The following is a 20,974-nucleotide window of genomic DNA, read 5'->3' as shown; positions in this document are numbered from 1 at the left end:
GACAAGCACAATGCTCTACCACCAAGGTAAACTCACTCAGAAACTTTTGATCAAATTCCAATTTCCACAGTGGGGAAAGTATTAAAAATTTCCACTGGACTTTTGAAAAACTCCCCAGTACCCAAAATACTAGCAGGCTTATCAATACTCTCAATTAATGTGAATGGCTTAAATTGTCCTCTAAAGATGCACAGGTTAGCTGACTGGATACAAAACTCAAGCCAGATATCTCCTGTGTACAAAAATCTCACCTTACCTTAAAAGATAGATATATACTCAGGGTGAAGGGATGGTCATCTATAATTCAGATAAATGGCAATCAGAAAAAAGCAGATGTTACAATTTTATCCACAGATACAATAGGCTTTAAACAAAGAAAAATAAGGACAGATAAGGATGGTCACTTCATATTTGTTAAGAATAACACTCAACATGGTGAGATTGCAATTATTAACATTTATGCACCTAACCAGAATGTGCCTCAATTTATAAGGGAGACTCTAACATGAGCAACTTGATTTCCTCCAGCACCATAATAGTCAGAGATTTTAACACCCCTTTGGCAGTGTTGGATAGATCCTCCAATAAGAAACTAAGCAAATAAATATTAGACTTAAACTTAACCATTCAACAATCGGATTTAACAGACATCTACAGAACATTTTATCCTAACAAAACTGAATACACATTCTTCTCATCAGCCCATGGAACATCCTTCAAAATTGCTCACATCTGGGAGAGGGAGGGGAGGAATGGGAGGGGAGGATGGGTCGGGGGGAGGGTAATTGGTGAGACCACACCTATGGTGCATCTTGCAAGGGTACATGTGAAATTTACTAAATGTAGAATATAAATGTCTTAACACAATAACTAAGAAAATGCCATGAAGTTTATATTAACCACTTTGATGAAAATATTTCAAATTGTATATAAACCGGCACATTGTACCCCATGATTGCATTAATGTACATAGCTATGATTAAATAAATAAATAAATTGATCACATCTTAGGTCACAAGTCTAACCTCAGCAAATTTAAAAGAATAGAAATTATTCCTTGCATCTTCTCAGACCGTCATGGAACAAAGGTTGAACTCAGTAGCAACAGGAATCTCCATACTCATACAAAAACATGGAAACTAAAAAACCTTATGCTGAATGATAGCTGGGTCATAGATGAGATTAAGAAGGAAATTACCAAATTTTGGGAACAAAACGATAATGAAGGCACAAATTACCAGAGCCTCTGGGACACTACAAAGGCAGTCCTAAGACAGAAATTTATAGCACTGCAAGTCCTCCTCAAGAAAACAGAAAAAGAAGAAGTCAGCAACTTAATGGGACATCTCAAGCAACTGAAAAAGGAAGAACATTCCAATCACAAACCCAGCAGAAGAAAAGAAACAACCAAAATTAGAGCAGAATTAAGTGAAATTGAAAACAAAGGGATTATACAACAGATCAACAAATCAAAAAGTTGGGTTTTTGAAAAGGTCAATAAAATAGATAAACTTTTAGCTAACCTAACCAGGAATAAAAGAGTAAAATCTCTAATTTCATCAGTCAGAAATGACAAAGATGAAATAACAGCAGACTCCTCAAAAATTCAAAAAACCCTTAATGAATATTACAAGAAACTTTATTCTCAAAAATATGAAAATATGAAGGAAAAAGACTAATATTTGGAAGCACGCCACCTTCCTGGACTTAGCCAGAATGAAGTGGAAATGTTGCACAGGCCTATATCAAGTTCTGAAATAGCATCAACTGTATGAAATCTCCCCAAAGAGAAAAGTCCAGGATCAGATGGCTTCACACCAGAATTCTACTAAATCTTGGGGCGGCACCTGTGGCTCAGTCAGTAAGGCGCCGGCCCCATATACCGAGGGTGGCAGGTTCAAACCCGGCCCTGGCCAAACTGCAACCAAAAATAGCCGGGCATTGTGGCGGCGCCTGTAGTCACAGCTACTCAGGAGGCTGAGGCAAGAGAATCGCTTAAGCCCAGGAGTTGGAGGTTGCTGTGAGCTGTGTGAGGCCACAGCACTCTACTAAGGGCCATAAAGTGAGACTCTGTGTCTACAAGAAAAAAAAAAAAGAATTCTACTAAATCTTTAAAGAGGAACTGGAACCTATGTTACTTAACTTTTTCCAAAATATAGATAAAGAAGGTTCTATACCAGTGTCTCAAGGCTGGTAGCAAGTAGGTTTTATCCCAGTGTCTCAAGGCTGGTTCAATATATGTAAATCTATAAATATAATTCAACACATAAACAAAATGAAAAACAAAGACCGTATGATTCTCTCAATTGATGCAGAAAAAGCTTTTGATAATGTCCAGCATCCTTTCATGATCAGAACACATAAGAACATAGGTATAGAAGGGACATTTCTTAAACTGATAGAGGCCATCTACAGCAAACCCACAGCCAATATCCTATTGAATGGAGTTAAACCAAAAATATTTCCCCTCAAATCAGGAACCAGGCAAGGTTGCCCATTGTCTCCACTGCTTTTTAACATTGTAATGGAAGTCTTAGCCATCTCAATCAGGCAAGAAAAGGCGATCAAGGGTATTTATATAGGGTCAAAGGAGATCAAACTTTTACTCTTCACTTGATATAATTGTGTATCTGGAAAACATGAGATTCAACTATAAAATGTTTAGAAGTGATCAAGGAATACAGCAGCATCTCAGGTTACAAAATCAATACTCACAAATCTGTAGCCTTTATATGTACCAATAATAGTCAAGCTGAAAAAAACAGTCAAGGACTCTATTCCATTCACAGTAGTGCCAAAGAGGATAAAATATTTGGGAGTTTACCTAACAGAGGATGTGAAAGGGCTCTATAAAGAGAACTATGAAACTCTGAGAAAAGAAATAGCTAATGATGTCAACAAATGGAAAAACATACTATGCTCATTGCTGGGAAGAATCAACATTGTTAAAATGTCCATACTACCCAAAGCAATATACAATTTTAATGCAATCCCTATTAAAGCTCCACTGTCATACCTTAAAGACCTACCCCAAATGTTATATGGAATCAGAAAAAACCTTGAATAACCAAGACATTACTCAGAAATAAAAACAAAGCAGGAGGAATCACACTACCAGACCTCAGACTATACTATAAATCTATACTGATCAAAACAGCATAGTACTGGCACAAAAACAGAAAGGTAGATGTATGGAACAGAATAAAGAACCAAGAGATGAACCTAGCTACTTACCATCATTTGATCTTCGATAAGCCAATCAAAAACATTCAGTGGGGAAAAGATTCCCTATTTAACAAATGGTGCTGGGTGAAATGGCTGGCAACCTGTAGAAGACTGAAACTGGACCCATACCTTTCACCATTAACTAAGATAGACTCTCACTGAATTAAAGATTTAAACTTAAGACATACAACTAAAAAAATGCTAGAAGAAAGTGCAGGGAAAACTCTTGAAGAAATTGGCCTGGCCAAATATTTTATGAGGAGGACTCCCTAGGCAATGAAGCAACACCAAAAATACATTACTGGGATCTGATCAAACTAAAAAGCTTCTGCACAGCCAAGAACACAGTAAGTAAAGCAAGCATACAGCCCTCATAATGGGAGAAGATATTTGCAGGTTATGTCTCCAACATAGGTTTAATAATTAGAATCCACAGAGAACTCAAACATATTAGCAAGAAAAGAACAAGTGATCCCATATCAGGGTGGGCAAGGGACTTGAATAGAAACTTCTCTGAAGAAGACAGGTGCATGGCCTACAGACATATGAAAAAATGCTCATCATCCTAATCAGCAGAGAAATGCAAATCAAAACCACTTTGAGATATTATCTTACTCTAGTAAGATTAGCCCACATCACAAAATCCCCAAACCAGAGATGGTGGCGTAGATGTAGAGAAAAGGGAACACTTCTGCACTGCTGGTGGGAATGCAAACTAATATGTTCCTTTTGGAAAGATGTTTTGAGATCATTTAGGGATCTAAAAATAGACCTGCCATTCGATCCTTTAATTTCTCTACTAGGTATATATCCAGAAGATCAAAAGTCACTTCATAACAAAGATATTTGCACCAGAACGTTTATTGCAGCCCAATTCATAATTGCTAAGTTGTAGAAGAAGCCCAAGTGCCCAATGACCCATAAATGGATTAATAAATTGTGGTATATGTACACCAGCGAATATTATTCAGCCTTTTAAAAAGATGGAAACTTTACCTCTTTTATGTTTACGTGGATAGAGCTGGAACATATTCTTCTTAGCAAAGTATCTCAAGAATGGAAGAAAAAGTATCCAATGTACTCAGCTCTACTATGAAACCAATTTATAAACACCCACACTTCCACATGAATGCTATAACCCAACTATAGCCCAAGATGAAGGGAAAGAGGAAGAAGAGGGGAGGGAAGGGGAGAGGATAGGTGGAGGGAAGGTAATTGTTGGGACCACACCTATGGTGCCTTTTACAAGGGTACATGTTAGATTTACTGAGTGTAGAATATAAACGTCTTAACACAATAACTAACAAAATGTGGTGAAGACTATGTTACCAGTTTTATTAAAGTATTTCAAATTGTATATAAAACCAGCATATTGTACCCCATAATTTCATTAATGTACACAGCTATGATTTAATAACAACAAAAAAAAAAGATTAATGGCATAAGAGAAAACTTTCAATATAGAGCCAAGAACATAGCAGGTGCTCAAAAACACTAGTTGCCTTCATATTCTAAGATCATTTTCTAGTTGTTTTGTCTCCATGACCATTTCTTGTCAATAAACAGACAACATTCAACAACAAAATGACAAGTGGTAAGCAAATATCCTTTAGTTGCACACTAAAAAGCACAAGCTTCAAAAGAAAACTTGAGCTCAATCCAAATTTAAAACTTCTAGTTTTCATAAGATACCTATTAAGAAAATGAAAATGGCCAGGCACAGTAGTTCATACCTGTGATTCTGGCATTCTGGGAAGCTGAAATGGGTGGATTGCTTGAGCTCAGGAGTTTGAGACCAGCTTGAGAAAGCATGAGACCTTTGTCTCTACTAAAAGTAGAAAAAGTCTAGCCGGGCACGTGGTGCACACCTGTAGTCCCAGCTACTTGGGAGGCTGAGACAAGAGGATCACTTGAGCCCAAGAGTTTGAGGTTGCTGTGAGCTATGACACCATGGCACTCTACTAAGGGTAACAGAGTAAGTCTCTGTCTCAAAAAAGAAAGAAAGAAATGAAAAGGCAAGCCACAGACTAAAAGAAAATATCTGTTATACTACATATCTCTTACAAAGGACTTGTATCCAAAATGTATTTTAAAATACAAAACTCTTCCTATTCAATTATAATAAAAACAAACCAATAAAAAAATGGGCAAAAATATTTGAACAGATACTATACTACTGCAATCCCCTAACCCCTGGCCACAGACTGGTACAATTCTGTAGCCTGTTCAGAATCTAGCCACACAGCAGGAGATGAGTGGTGGGCAGAAAAGTGAGCCAAGCTTCATCTGTATTTATAGCTGCTCCCCATCACTCGCATCACTGCCCGAGTTCTGCCTCCTGTCAGATCAGCAGCAATATCAGGTCCTCATAGGAGCACAAACCCTACTGTATGTAAACTGCACCTTCGAAGGATATAAGTTGTGCTCCTTATGAGACTCTAATGCCTGATGATCTGAGGTAGAGATGTAATGTGTTTGAAACATCCTGAAACAATCTGGCCTTCCACACCTGGTCCATGAAAAAAACTGTCTTCCATGAAACCAGTCCCCACGCTCAAAAATGTTGGGGACTGCTACTATACCAAGTAAAATATAAAAATGGCAAAAAGCACATGAAAAGATATTCAGCATCATTAGTCATTAGGAAAATACAAACAAAATCCTCAATAAAGACACCATTGAGCCACTGGAACAGCTAAAATTTAAAGACTGACAATACCAAGTGCTGGCAGGCATGTGAAACACTGAATCACTCACGTGCTGATGGTGAGACTATGAAATGGTAGAGCCACTAAAAAACAGCTTCAGAGTGTCTTCAAAAGCAAAGTACACACTTACAATAAGATCAAGCAAGTCTATCCTTGTTTACTTACTCTAAAATCTTTTTAAATTTGTACACAAATATTTGTAGAACCTTTATTCATAACAGCCAAAACAGAGAAACAATGCAAAGGTGCATCAGCAGTTAAGTGGATAAGCTGATTGTGGTATGTCAATGATGAAATACTAGTCAGTGATAAAAAGCAGCAAACTGTTGAGATATACACCAAAATGGATAAGTCTTTGAAATATTAAGCTGACCAAAAGAAACCAGACATAAGAAGAGGAATTATGCAATGATTTCATTTATGGAAAATTCTAGGGAAAAAAGCACATTTAGTCTACAGTGATAGAAAGTAGGTCAGTGGCCTGGACCTGGAGTGAGAGGGCAGGAAGGAAATCTTAGGGATGTTAGAAATGTTCTGTGCCTTAATTTTGAGTGAACACATTTGTCAAAACTCATAAAACAGTGCACAAAAAAGGTACATTCTGTTTATGCATAAACAATGGAAATTTTTTTAAAGCCCACATGCCCTTTTCCTAGGTGCCAAAATCCAAAGGGTTTTTGCAAGGGCAAAGCCTGACTGGGCCAAATGTGAAGTTATTCATAGTCTACCTTATCCCATTGAGTGATAATATCCATGCATTAAACTGCAGATAATAAAAGAGTGGTTTCTTAGACCTGGGGGAAAGCATTTTACACAAAAATAGATATCTAGCTACATCTGTCACTGAAGATTTGGAATACTCTGAATTTCAAAACAGACCTTGCCACTGGGATCTGAATAAAGAATTATGGATTGTGCTCCTTGTCTTATGGAAAGGAAAAGAAAGGGGGCAATGAAGAACAAAAAAAAAAAAAAACAAAGGAAGGGAAAAGAGAATGTTTTCCTGGTCCTCCTAATACAGAGCCTACATAACCAGTCATTCACCCTGTGTCTCTCCCCCAGCCCTACACACAATGGCACCTGCTTTGCTCCTCAGTTGACAGCCCTCAGATGGGCTTCCCCCACCCTCCCCTCACTGCCTGAACCACTAAAATGTCATCTAATTGCTCAGAGTTCTTTAAAAGATTCTGAGCACTCCCTTTTAGCATTTTGTTCCAAGAGCAGGCCCAGCTGGGCCCCTTTATCATTCCTGTCTTAGAATTAAGAACCTGGGGGAGAAAAGAGGGGAAAAGGATAAAAGAAAAACTATTTTGAAAATTGGCCAAATGGTGAATTTTTTCACACTCCTCTCCCCCAGCCTTTCTACAGAGAATTGGTTCAATATAAATACTTCAAAGCTCTTTCGATATCTATTTTCCCTCTGTCCCTACATCCCCCATCACAGAAAAATGGAGAAAAGATCCAAATTTCATTGTGGGGCCTTGGAATTAATTTAAAGCAAATAGTTCCCCTAAAATGTTTCAATCCACAAAATGAGATTGTTTTTCAAGCTTTTATTTTGCTTATTCTGTTTCCAACATGGTCTAGTTGCAGCCCCATGTGTAAACTATTGTGAGAACATATAAAATGAGAAACACATTTTTTCTTGTTATCTTTACCCTCCAACTTTTAGTCTTCCCCAGAATATCTTGTGACCTCTGTGGGACCACAACCATGTCACATGAATTTTATGTCCCTTCTTCCTTAATCGGCTATGGTTATAGAGCACCAATTGCATGCAGATTAGGGAAAACTCAGTATTTTCCCTAAGAAAGGGTTAAACAGACAAATATAGGATCATATTCCCCTAACACCTTTGGTTTAATTAGATTTGAGGCTAAAAATAAATTACCCAATAGGTTAAAATGAGGTAATGTTGAAAGAACTGCTTGAAAAACAACTACAAAAATGCAGAGCCTTACCATGAATAGGTATGAGCATCTTGCAAAGGGAGAAGAAAACTGGTATGTTCCTCCACGTGGTGAGGACACTTCAGGATGTTGGCCTTGTCATCCCTAAGAAAGTGATGAAGGGCAGCAATAGTATTGGCACTTTGCGCTTATAGTGGAAGAAGCAGTCTGGCAAAACAGAAAAGCATCCACTCCTGGGGACTTTGCCCTCCTCCAGCATCCTGCTCTACATCTAGAGCAGCCTTTCTTCCTGTAAGACATCCTGAGCAAATACAAAAGGTGTGTGTTGGGGCAGGGAGGGGTGGATTTTGTGGTCAAATTAATTTGGATAAAAAACAATTGCATGCTCTCTATCATTTTGGGAGACTCACTGAGACTCTTAGCAGGTCAAAGAACCTAACCTAGGATATTCCACTGTAGAATAACTACTATAAACTGGTGTTTTGCACACTAGATTTGTGAACATTTAATCTATAATTTATCTAAATAATCTATAAAAGAATAGAAAGATATTTACCAAATAAAAATGTAGAATAAAAACGTAATTCCAAGGATTATGTTTTGAAAAATGAAAATGTCCCCAAATCCCCACTATCAACACAGCTGTGCCAACATTCACCACTGTCCAGGTAGTATACAGAAATCACAGGTGAGGGAGGTGAGGGCTTCCCAGATGGGTGGGAAGTGTCTCTGGGTCCCCTGCTAAAGCCACTGCTGGTGTCTTGCTGTATCCTCACCAGGACAATGGCAATGGCCTTCCGTTTTTCAGGTAGAGATGCCCCTTCGTTCCTCCCTGGCCCATCTTTCTCACTGCCCTGAATGCTGTCTCTTATACTCTTTTTTTTTTTTTTTTTTTTTAACCATAGCTGTGTACATTAATGCGATCATGGGGTTTGAGGCGTGACCTTCAGCTTTGAACAGCTTAAAAGGACATGATGGAGGGTGTGGGAATAAATAACTATGGCATGTAGGCAGGGGAGTGATTGCCCATGTTTCTGGTAAAATCACCACCATTTCTCTTTTTTCTCTGCATCCACAGCTGGTTTTCAGATTGTTCCATGCCCATTTATCTGTGAGTTAAAAATCTCAACTCACAAATGGAAAATTGATACATCTTCCCAGAACCAGTGGGTGGATTCTGAAGAATATTCCCCATAATAACTAAGAGTCCTCTCCAATAATGTGACAGGGTGGGGTTCTCAATCCTACAACCTTGATCTTTCTTTTCTTATGTGCACTAACAACAGTTGTCTAAAAGAATCCTAGAACATAAGAAATTTGTACCATCATTTTCAAGAGTTACCATGGGGTCCCTCTATATATTTTCTCTCCCAAGAACATAAATACCCAAGACCATGATGTGCCAGTGGGAACCAATGAATGGTCCAGAATCAATTCCACAGTTCTCAGACCCCTACCATGTATAAGAGGTCTGCCAGCCAGGATCCAGGGTAGCTCAGTCCTGCCTTGAGGCACTGACTGTGTCCTTGGGTCACTTGCAACTAAGTAATCTGGCCTTGGCAGGTTGTGTCTGAGTGTTAGAGACTGGATGTAATTATCAAGTCAAGAAATGGCTCTGGATAGGTCATCAATGCACATTCAGAGTAAGGGCTCCCAGCCAAACTGGCCCTTGCCCTTTGGATTGAAGCCCTTTCATTTCCCACATCCTCAGTGAAGGGAATTTCTGTCCAATAGGCCTGGGCATCTCAAGGAAAGGGCCAATTACTTCTTTCAACACAATTCACAGGAACTGTATTGTGTTGCACACCCTTCATTGGTAAGATGCAGATCAGGAGCCCCAGCAACTGAGTCTGGAGGCAAGCGGTTGTTCTACTCAGGGTCTAGGAGAGTCCTGCCTAGATTTATGCTCTTCCAGAGGGCCTGGTGTGAAGGGCAGTGGGGAGGCTAGACCTCCACTGCAGCCACAACAGGTTCTAGAGTGAAGCCCTTTCCCATCCAGACTCCAAGGAAAGACAATCACCATGTCATGCCCAGTCACCAGGTTCTCATGCCCTGCCAGGACTGGGCTACATTCTGCAACTCTCAGTTCACAAATGCTCAGGTCTCAACAGACCCTAAGAAGGCTAAACAAGACCAGTTCCAGAACATGCCACCTACTGAACTAGACCTAGTCACTTACCCTCAAATGATGCTCAGGTGCTTTGCTCCTGCCCTTCTAAATGATTTCAAGGTCATCTGCCTTTTCAAGAGAATGTGCAGTTAGAAATTCTATAGTGGTACCTCCTTGTCTGTGAAGTAGCTGGAGCTGCTCTCAATAAACAAAAGGAAAAAAAAGCACAAAATTAATATGTAAGAGGCTTCCCTACACCGTTCTAGTACAATATTCGTTTATAAAAAGTTTTGGGTCCTTCCTCTTCCTAATTGTATGGCCAAGCATTTTTGACAGGGTAGACCAGCCATATGCATCTCAGCTCAACTTATTGCCTTCTTGATGACAGGTACAGGGTCTTATTACAGATACATGTCCAGTTCCTAACATAGTGACTAGCACAGATTAGAAGCTATATAAATATTTTGCAAATAGATAAGACGCTATTTCTTTTGAGTTTATTCAGCAATTTTTTAAGATTGAAGATAAACTGTTTTGCTTAAACTTTTATAATTCCTCTTCTCAAGGTTTATGCAGATCCTCTTAATATATAATTTTGAAATGACAGTCTTCTGAATTCTGTTCAATTAATATAGCATATTGATTACTGATGTCAGCTTTTCCCTTACCTATCACTTCAAATTAATCAATAGGTTCTATAGAATTGATCTCTTCAATAAGTCTTAAATTTATATCCTTTCCTTCTACTGTGCCACCATCATAGTCAAACCCCTTAATTTCTCTTTCAGAATCCTGCAATAAACTCCTAACTGGTCTCCCTGCCTTCAGCACTATAATTGTGTTCAAAAGCCACTCCTATGCTTAAAATCCTTCAATAAGAGGCATATACCGTGGTTCTAATGTAGTGCCCAGGAGTTCCACAAAAACCACACTGCCAAACAAACCAAATTTACAGCAGAGTTCTTTTATTGAAGAACCAGCTGGCAACTGCCTCAGTGTCCCAACATGGGGTTTCTGAGAGCAGCCCTGAGTGCTTAAGGAGTAGGTTTTTAAGCCTTGGTCTGCATCCTAGTCAGCACGCAGGCTGTCCAGGGGCATTTGGGGGTGGGGAGAGGCAGCAAGTAAGCATCATACAGAAGCAGAATTTTGCAGTTAGTTAGCCATACATCATACATTCCTTGTTTTAATATTTTCCCATACATTTTAGTTTCAGTACTTTTGCTCTATACATCTTTGTCTCAGTATTGTCTCCACCTGGCATTGTTTAAAGGTCAGGCTGGGGGGATAGTCAGTTCATTTCCCAGGTCCAGGAGTTAATCAAGCAAGAAGTTAGTGAGTACTTTCCCATCTATCTTGGGAGTAAACCGGACTTACTCCATTTTGTTGAGGGATTGCAGCCCAAGAATTTATCAGGAGCTAACTGGTATTTTTCTACTTTAGCCTAGACCTAACACTAGGAACATGGGGACCTGAGTGAAGCACCATTCTCAGCACTCTGAGAGTGAACTACTTGCTTCTTCAGCATCAGGTAGGAACTGAGACCTGTGGGGAAGAGACATCTAAAAAGTCCCTTTGCACAGAGCTGGTGTGAGATTCCTCCCCTTTGGGCTGAACAGTAAACAACAGAGTTGGTAGCCAGGACCTTTAGATGTAGATGTACAGGTTTGCCAAAGCAAAGAGAGGTGGAACAGGGGAATTAACCTTCCCTTCTAACGGTAGAGGGAGATCATAGGAGTTTCTTGCAGGGATCTCGGCAGAATACTGACATCTTGCCTTTACACTATAGGCCCACAGGACTATAAATCCATTTTTCCTTTTATCTCCTGTAAAATTCCCACCATTAAGGACACTTTAATAACCAGGCTCAAATCCTAAAGAGTGGATGGGGAAATCAGCATTCCATTTAATAGGTTCCAGCAACCAGAGAGAAGAATATCAAGTAGAATATTCAAAATGAGTTCTCATCAAACAGAACTGCTAGAGAAAATAGAAACCTGAATAGAAAATAAGGTTGCTAAGGAGCTCTAAAAGCAGTTTTAAAATATTTACTTGCATAAAAGTATGATTTCTCTGTAGAAAATTCAGTAAATTAAAGAAGGTGGTTATCATTAAGACTCTAATAGATGCTCTGGAAGAACAAATGCAAGAAATAAATTTTTTAAATCCGGGGGACAGGGAGAAGAACTAGAGAAATCAGTAATAAAGTTAATATACAAAAATAATAGGTGTTGCTAAAAGATAAAAAGGAACAAATAGAGGAAAGGCAATCATTTAATAAGGAGTAGAGGAAAATATCCCTAAACCAGTGGTTCTCAACCTTCTTAATGCCGCAGCCCTTTAATACAGTTCCTGTGGGATGCTACCCACAGATTGAGAACCACTGCCCTAAACTGAAGAAAGACACAAATTCTCAGATTGGAAGGATTTGTATAGAGTTTCAGCTGCATTCCCAAGAAGAACCACACACACATGCAAGTTGAAATTCTTGAATTTTAAAGAAAAAAAAGAAAATCTCACAAGCACCCAAATTAAAAACCAACATACCTGGTATAATGGGGGGAGGAGGATCCAACTTCTTACGAACAACAGAAAGTCCCACCCAGAAAGCTAGGAGTTGGGGAAAGCAGCTATAACTATCCTTTATCAAGCACTTATAATATGCCAGATAAGGAACTTCCTTATTTGCATTTACATGTAATCCTCACAACAACTCCAGGACTTTGGTTTTATTCTTCTTACTTTGCAGAAATTAATACTGAGGCTTACCAAGGTTTTACATCTTGACCACAGGTACAAAGTTAGCAGAGCCAGGATTCAATTCAGGATTTTCTGACTCAAAATCTGGGTCACAGTTCACTCACTGTAAAATAATATAGCGGGGTGTTTTTTTTGTTTGTTTGTTTTGTTTTTTTGGAGACATAGTGTCACTTTGTCACCCTGGGTAGAGAACCATGGTGTCATAGCTCACAGCAACCTCAAACTTTTGGGCTCAAGTGATCAATCTTCTTGCCTCAGCCTCCCAAGTAGTTGGGACTACAGGCACCTGCCACAATGCCCAGCTGTTTGTTTGTTTGTTCGTTTGTTTGTTTTAGAAATAGGGTTTCACTCTTACTCAGGCTGGTCTTGAACTCCTGAGCTCAAGCAATCCACCTGCCTCAGCCTCCCAGAGTGCTAGGGATTACAGGCATGAGCTACCTCCCCCAGCCTAATACAGTGTTCTTAAACCATCATTAAGATTTAAGCAAGATGGCAGCACCCATAGCTCAGTGGGTAGGGCACCAGCCAAATACACTGAGGCTGGCAGGTTTAAACCCAGCTACGTACACCGAGGCTGGTGAGTTTGAACCCAACCCAGTCCTGCTAAAACAACAATGACAACTGCAACAAAAAAATAGCTGGGCATTGTGGTGGATGCCTATAGTCCCAGCTACTCAGGAGACTGATGCAAGAGAATTACTTAAGCCCAAGATTTGAGGTTGCTGTGAGCTATGATGCCACAGCACTCTACCAAGAACAACATAGTGAAATTCTGTCTCAAAGGAAAAAAAAAGGCATGCATATATACACACTTACGTCAAATCATGTATAGGTGTGTATACCTTTATATATAAAGATATAGATATAAAATAATTATTTTAAAAACAGATATTTAATGGTTTCTCTTTGTCTTTAGGATTAAGTCTAAACTATAGCACAGTTCAGGTTCTTCCCCAGTCCTCTCTGTCTCTTGCATTCCCTACCTCACCCCTCCACCCCAGCACCCTGTGACTACTTATACTTCCACAGAAACCCCTTCCTTCATTCCCTGTCTCTTCTCCCCAGAATACTTATCTTCAAACTGCCCATTTATGCTTCATTTCATTTTCAAGTCTCATCTTGGATTTTACTTCCTTAAAGAGGTTTTTCCTATTCAAAACTGGTTTCTCACAGTAGTCCAAACTTCAACAGAATCATCTATATTTTTTTTTTAAATGCAAATACCTTGTTTTCATTCCAAAGCTGCTGAATTTGACGACTATTACAGGGAGAAGGGTGGGGAGAGGTGAGAATTCTTCTGCACCCTCGAGTGTGTGGATCATTCCATATACTAACTGAGTTCCCTTGCTATGTTCTCCCATCTCTTTGAAACATCTCTTTTAAGCTATATCACAAATTGTTATTATTTATTGAAGGCAAGAGTTGGTGAACATTTTCTCTGTGGGGGCAGACAGAAAAGGTTTTAGTCTTGGCAAACCAAGAGGCAAAATCAAGAAAATGATGAAGGTACCGGGATAACAAGATAGAAAACAAGTTTCTATTATTCAAACTTCTTATAACAACATTCAAAATTCAATGGAATGCGATATTTTGTAATCCAAGTCTGCAAAGGCAAAGAATACAATTTTGGGAGGAGAATAACATTTCATTTCATGGGTGTTAAAGTTATCGTCTCCTGACATTATAGTAAAAACATGATTTAATCCTTCAAAGCTTTCCCTTGCTTTGCTGAAACACACTTCATTGTGTTATTTGAGTGGTCATAAGTCAACATTATCTTGGGAAAAAAGGTGACACATGGTGCTGTGTGGATCATCATACACATGCACACACACACAAACTCTGCCACTGATGAACAGAATTCCATCGCTACTTTACTTGTTTGCTGTCTCTGCTTTGCAGCCAATTTAATTTCCTATATTTTATTGGATAAAACAAAGAAACTGTCTATAGTTGTGCATGTATATGTCTGTGTGTATACATTTATTTTATTTATTTTTTTTTTTAGAGACAAAGTCTCACTTGGCTCAGGCTGGTCTTGAACCCATGAGCTCAGGCAATCCACCTGCATCAGCCACCCAAGTGCTATGATTAAAAGTATGAGCCACTGCACCCGGCCTAGTTGTTATATTTTAAACCCATCTTTCCATGTGGGAACAGGTAATATTTAAGAGTCAGAACTTGATGCCAAATACAAAAAAATGACTGATTACCTATTAAAAGGAAAATGCACAAAGGTGCCTTTCCTGACACTTCAAGAACCTAAAATAGACCAAAGGATAATGTCTTGGCACCTGCAAATTTTCCATGGTTTTCGTTGTCTTCCTCATTTTTTAGATATGAGAGGCCTGTCAAAATCAAAAGAGAGACAGTAAAAGAACATGAAGTTCATAGACAGAGCAAATTGTCCTACCTCTGTGATTCAATATCCAGAATATTCAAAAAAGAAAAAAATAGCCAATAATATAAAAGTTACAAATACGCATAGTGAAACCAGTGTCCTCATCCAGTACCCTCCCTGCCTCCACACCAGCCCACGTGTCTGGCCTTGGACTCTGGTAGCCACATGATCTCTGGAGCCCTCCCTAACTCTGCACAGAGCCCTTCCCCTGGCCAGAGACTGCTGGAGCCTTGGGCACTCTGTGCCAAAGACACTGGGTGCCAGGCACTCCCAGAACCGTGCACAACACATCCCTCCCTGTTGCTAGATCCAAGTGTATAACACTCTGAAGCTGCTTCCACAACCAGAACTCCCTGGCTGGGGCATCCCCAGAGGAACTACACAGGGACACTCTCTACAAAGATCCAGCAACAATAGAGGCATCCCGCTGAGGTCTAATCTTGGAGACACACCTCCCAAACTCTGAGGACAGCCAGAGGCAATGGTGAAAAACAATCATGAGGCAAAATCAACAGAAAAACTCTGGCAGTATGAATAATCAGAGTAGATGAACTCCCCCAAGGATCAATAGGGCAGACACAGCACAAGATCCCAAGCACAAACAAATAGCTGAGATGTCAGAAATCAAATTCAGAATCTGGATAGCAAATAAGATCAAATTAGAATTCCAAGCAGTAACCCAAAAGATATCTCAAGAATTCAACGAATTCAAAGACCAAATGACCAAAGATTTTGACACATTGACACAATAAGTTGCAGCCCACAAAGATCTGAGAAACATAGTAGAATCCCTCATAACAGAATGGAGCAAGCAGAAGAAAGGATTTCCAACATTGAAGACAAAGCTTTTGAATGCTCTCAAACACTCAAAGAGGAAGAGAAATGGAGGGCAAAAACAGATCACTCTGTCAGAGAGCTCTGAGATAATTCGAAGAAAACCAATATTTGTCTTATAGGGATCCCCAAAAGCGATGAAGTGGCTTCACAAGGCACAGAGTCTATTCTCCATGAGATTATGAAAGAGAACTTTCCAGACATGCCAAGAGATTATGAAATTCAGATAGCAGACAGTTTCTGAACTCCAGCACGACTCAACCCAAATAAGACATCCCCAAGACACATCATAATCAATTTCACTAAAGTTAATATGAAGGATAAAATTCTGAAAGCAGCCAGATGAAAGAAAACCATCACCTACAAGGGGAAGAATATAACAATAACTGCAGATCTCCCTGCTGAAACCTTTCAAGCTAGAAGAGGATGGTCATCGACTTTTAATCTCCTAAAACAAAATAACTTTCAACCAAGGATCCTGTACCCAGCTAAACTGAGTTTCATTTATGATGGATAAATTAAATACTTCAATGACATTCACATGTTGAAGAAATTTGCCATAACTAAACCAGCTCTCCAGAATATTCTCAGACCTATCCTCCATAAAGATCAGTGTCATCCTCCACCACAAAAGTAAATCCACCCAGAAAATTTTGATCAAATTCCAACTTTCGCAGTTGCAAAAGGATTAAAAAATGTCCACCGGACTCTTGAAAGGCTTATCAATATTCCCAATTAATGTGAATAGTTAAATTGTCCTCTAAAGAGGCACAGGTTGGCTGACTGGATACAAAAACTCAAGCCAGATACCTGCTGCATACAGGAATCACATCTTCCATTAAAAGACAAATAGAGATTCAAGGTGAAGGGATGGTCATCTATACTCCAGACAAATGGAAAGCAGAAAAAAGCAGGCATTTCAATCCTATTCACAGATGCAATAGGCTTTAAACGAACTGAAATAAAGAAGGATAATGATGGACACTTCATATTTGTTAAAGGTAATACTCAACATGATGAGATTTCAATTATTAACATTTATGCATCCAACCAGAAAGAACCTCAATTTATAAGAGAAACTCTAACAGACATGAGCAACTTGATTTCCTCCAGTTCCATAGTAGTTGGAGATTTTAACACCCCTTTCACAGTGCTGGATAGAGCCTCCAAAAAGAAGCTAAGCAAAGAAATTTTAGATTTAATCTTAACCATTCAACATCTGGACATAACGGACATCTACAGAACATTTCATCCTAACAAAACTGAATACACATTCTTCTCATCAGCCCACAGAACATACTCCAAAATCAACCACGTCCTAGGCCACAAATCTAACCTCAGAAAATTTTTTAAAAAATAGAAATTATTCCTTGCATCTTCTCAGACCATCATGGAATAAAAGTTGAACTCAATAACAATAGGAACCTGCATATCCATACAAAAACATGGAAGCTAAACAACCTTATGCCAAAGGATAGATGAGTTATAGATGAGATTAAGAAGGAAATCACCAAATTTTTGGAACAAAATAACAATCAAGATACAAATTACCAGAACCTCTGGGATACTTACAAAGGCAGTCCTAAGAGGGAAATTTATAGCACTGCAAGCCTTCCTCAAGAAAATGGAAAGAGAGGAAGTCAATAACTTAATGGGACATCTCAAGCAACTGGAGAAGGAAGAATACTCCACCCCAAACCCAGCAGAAGAAAAGAAATAACCAAAATCAGAGCAGAATTAAATGAAATTAAAAACAAAAGAATTATACAACAGATCAATAAATCCAAAAGTTGGTTTTTTGAAAAGATCAATAAAATAGATAAACCTTTAGCCAAACTAAACAGGAAAAAGAGAGTAAAATCTCTAATTTCATCAATCACAAATGGTAATGATGAAATAAAAACAGGCCCCTCAGAAATTAAAAAAATCCTTAACGAATACTACAAGAAGCTCTACTCTCAAAAATATGAAAACCTGAAATAAATCGACCAATATCAGGCAGTACGCCACCTGCCAAGACTTAGCCCGAATGAAGTGGAAATGTTGAACAAGCCTATATCAAGTTCTGAAATAGCATAAACTGTACAAAATCTCCCTAAAAAGAAAAGCACAGGACCAGATAGCTTTACAGCAGAATTCTACCAAACCTTTAAAGAAGAACTAGTACCTATATTACTAAACCTCTTCCAAAATATAGCAAAAGAAGGAATATTACCCAACACATTCTACAAAGCAAACATCACCTTGATCCCAAACCAGGGAAAGACCCAACAAGAAAAGAAAATTATAGACCAATATCACTAATGAATATTGATGCTAAAATACTCAATAAGATCCTAACAAACAGAATCCAACAACACATCAAAAAAATTATACACCATGACCAAGTGGGATTTATCCCAGGGTCTCAAGGCTCGTTCAATATATGTAAATCTATAAATGTAATTCAGCACATAAACAAACTAAAAAATAAAGACCATGTGATACTTTCATATTGATGCATTAAAAGCCTTTGATAATATCAAGCATCCCTTCATGATCAGAACACTTAAGAAAATTGTTATGGAAGGGACATTTCTTAAATGAAAGATGCCATGTACAGCAAACCGACAGCCAATATCATATTGAATGGAGTTAAATTGAAATCATTTCCACTTAGATCAGGAACCAGGTAATGTTGCCCATTGTCTCCATTGTTCTTTAACATTGTAATGGAAGTTTTAGCCATTGCAATTAGGGAAGAAAAGGCGATCCAGGGTATCCACATAAGGTCAGAACAGATCAAACTTTCACTCTTCACAGATGATATGATCGTATACCTGGAAAACACTAGGGATTCTACTACAAAACTTTAATTTTTTTTTTATTAAATCATAGCTGTGTACATTAGTATGATCATGGGGCACCATACACTTGGTTCATAGACCGTTTGACACATTTTTCTCACACTAGGTAACAGTTTTCCTGGCATTTTCTTAGTTATTTTGCTAAGACCTTTACATTCCATATTTACTAAGATTCACATATACCCTTGTAAGATGCACAGCAGGTGTAATCCCATTAATCCTCCTCCCTCCACCTACCTCCACCCTCCTTCCCCTCCCTTTCCCCCTTCTCCCTATTCTTAGTTTGTAACTGGGTTATAGATTTCATGTAAAGGTCCTACATTAGTTTCATAATAAGGGTGAGTACATTGGGTACTTTTTCTTCCATTCTTGAGACACTTTACTAAGAAGAATATGTTCCACCTCCATCCATGTAAACATGGGAAGGTAAAGTCTCCATCTTTCTTTAAGGCTGCATAATATTCCATGGTGTACATATACCACAATTTATTAATCCATTTGTGGATCTATGGTCACTTGGGCTTTTTCCATAATTTAGCAATTATGAATAGGGCTGCCATAAATATTCTGATACAAATATCTTTGTTATGATGTGATTTTTGATCTTCTGGGTATATGCCCAGTAGAGGGATTACAGGATTGAATGGCAGATCTATTTTTAGATCTCTAAGTGTTCTCCATATCTCTTTCCAAAAGGAATGTATTAATTTGCATTCCCACCAGCAATGCAAAAGTGTTTCCTTTTCTCCACATCCGTGCCAACATCTCTGGTCTTGGGATTTTGTGATGTAGGCTAGTCTCACTGGAGTTAGATGATATCTCAAAGTAGTTTTGATTTGCATTTCTCTGATGATTAAAGATGATGAACATTTTTTCATATGTCTGTAGGCCGTGTGCCTGTCATCTTCAGAGAAGTTTCTCTTCAAGTCCCTTGCCCAGCCTGCGATGGGATCCCTTGTTCTTTTCTTGCTAATGCGTTTGAGTTCTCTATGGATTCTGGTTATTAAACCTTTGTCGGAGACATAACCTGCAAATATCTTTTCCCATTCTGAGGGCTGTTTGCTTGCTTTACTTACTGTGTTCTTGGCTGTGCAGAAGCTTTTTAGTTTGATCAAGTCCCGATAGTGTATTTTTGAAGCTGCTTCAATTGCGCGATTGGTCCTTCTCATAAAAAACTCGCCCAACCCAATTTCTTCAAGGGTTTTCCCTGCACTCTCCTCTAGTATTTTTATAGTTTCATGTCTTAGGTTTAAATCTTTAATCCAGTGAGAGTCTATCTTAGTTAATGGTGAAAGGTGTGGGTCCAGTTTCAGTCTTCTACAGGTTGCCAGCCAGTTCACACAGCACCACTTGTTAAATAGGGAATCTTTTCCCCACGGAATGTTTTTAATTGCCTGTCAAAGATAAAATAATGGTAATTAGCTGGATTCATCTCTTGGTTCTCTATTCTGTTCCAGACATCTACTTCTCTGTTTTTGTGCCAATACCATGCTGTTTTGATCACTATCGATTTGTAGTGTAGTCTGAGGTCTGGTAGCGTGATTCCTCCTGCTTTGTTTTTATTTCTGAGTAATGTCTTGGCTATTCGAGAATTTTTCTGATTCCATATAAAATGAAGTATTGTTTTTTCAAGATCTTTAAAGTATGACAGTGGAGCTTTAATGGGGATTGCATTGAAATTATATGTTGCTTTGGGTAGTATGGACATTTTAACAATGTTGATTCTTCCCAACCATGAGCATGGTATATTTTTCCATTTGTTAACATTCTCAGCTATCTCTTTTCTTGGAGTTCATAGTTCTCTTTATATAGATCTTTCACATCCTTTGTTAGATACACTCCCAAGTATGTCATCTTCTTTGGCCCTACTGTGAATGGGATAGAGTCCTTAATTGTTTTTTCAACTTGACTGTTGTTGGTATATATAAAGGCTATCAATTTATGAATGTTGATTTTCTAACCTGAGATGCTGCTGTATTCCTTGATCACTTCTAAGAGTTTTGTAGTAGAGTCCCTAGTGTTTTCCAGATATACAATCATGTCATCTGTGAAGAGCAAAAGTTTAATCTCTTCTGACCCTATGTGGATACCCTTGATCACCTTTTCTTCCCTAATTGTGGTGGCTAAAACTTCCATTACAATGTTAAAAAGCAATGGAAACAATGGGCAGCCTTGTCCACTTC

General features: G+C 38.6%; 1 long non-coding RNA gene across 1 annotated transcript in view; it reads right to left on the bottom strand.

Annotated features, from left to right (window-relative positions):
• Positions 1-20,974, bottom strand: part of LOC128563616 (uncharacterized) — a 136,210-nt gene that overhangs the window by 51,551 nt on the left and 63,685 nt on the right. Inside the window, exons 4-5 of the long non-coding RNA XR_008373839.1 lie at positions 10,023-10,148; positions 7,895-7,987 (exon numbers count right to left, since the gene is read on the bottom strand). This is a non-coding gene — a long non-coding RNA (uncharacterized LOC128563616). The remainder of the gene's footprint in view (positions 1-7,894; positions 7,988-10,022; positions 10,149-20,974) is intronic.

The sequence above is a fragment of the Nycticebus coucang genome, chromosome 13, assembly GCF_027406575.1.
Source record: "Nycticebus coucang isolate mNycCou1 chromosome 13, mNycCou1.pri, whole genome shotgun sequence".
Taxonomy (NCBI): domain Eukaryota; kingdom Metazoa; phylum Chordata; class Mammalia; order Primates; family Lorisidae; genus Nycticebus; species Nycticebus coucang.
The sequence above is the reverse complement of the archived record's forward strand: the minus strand, read 5'-3'. Positions and strand labels throughout refer to the sequence as shown.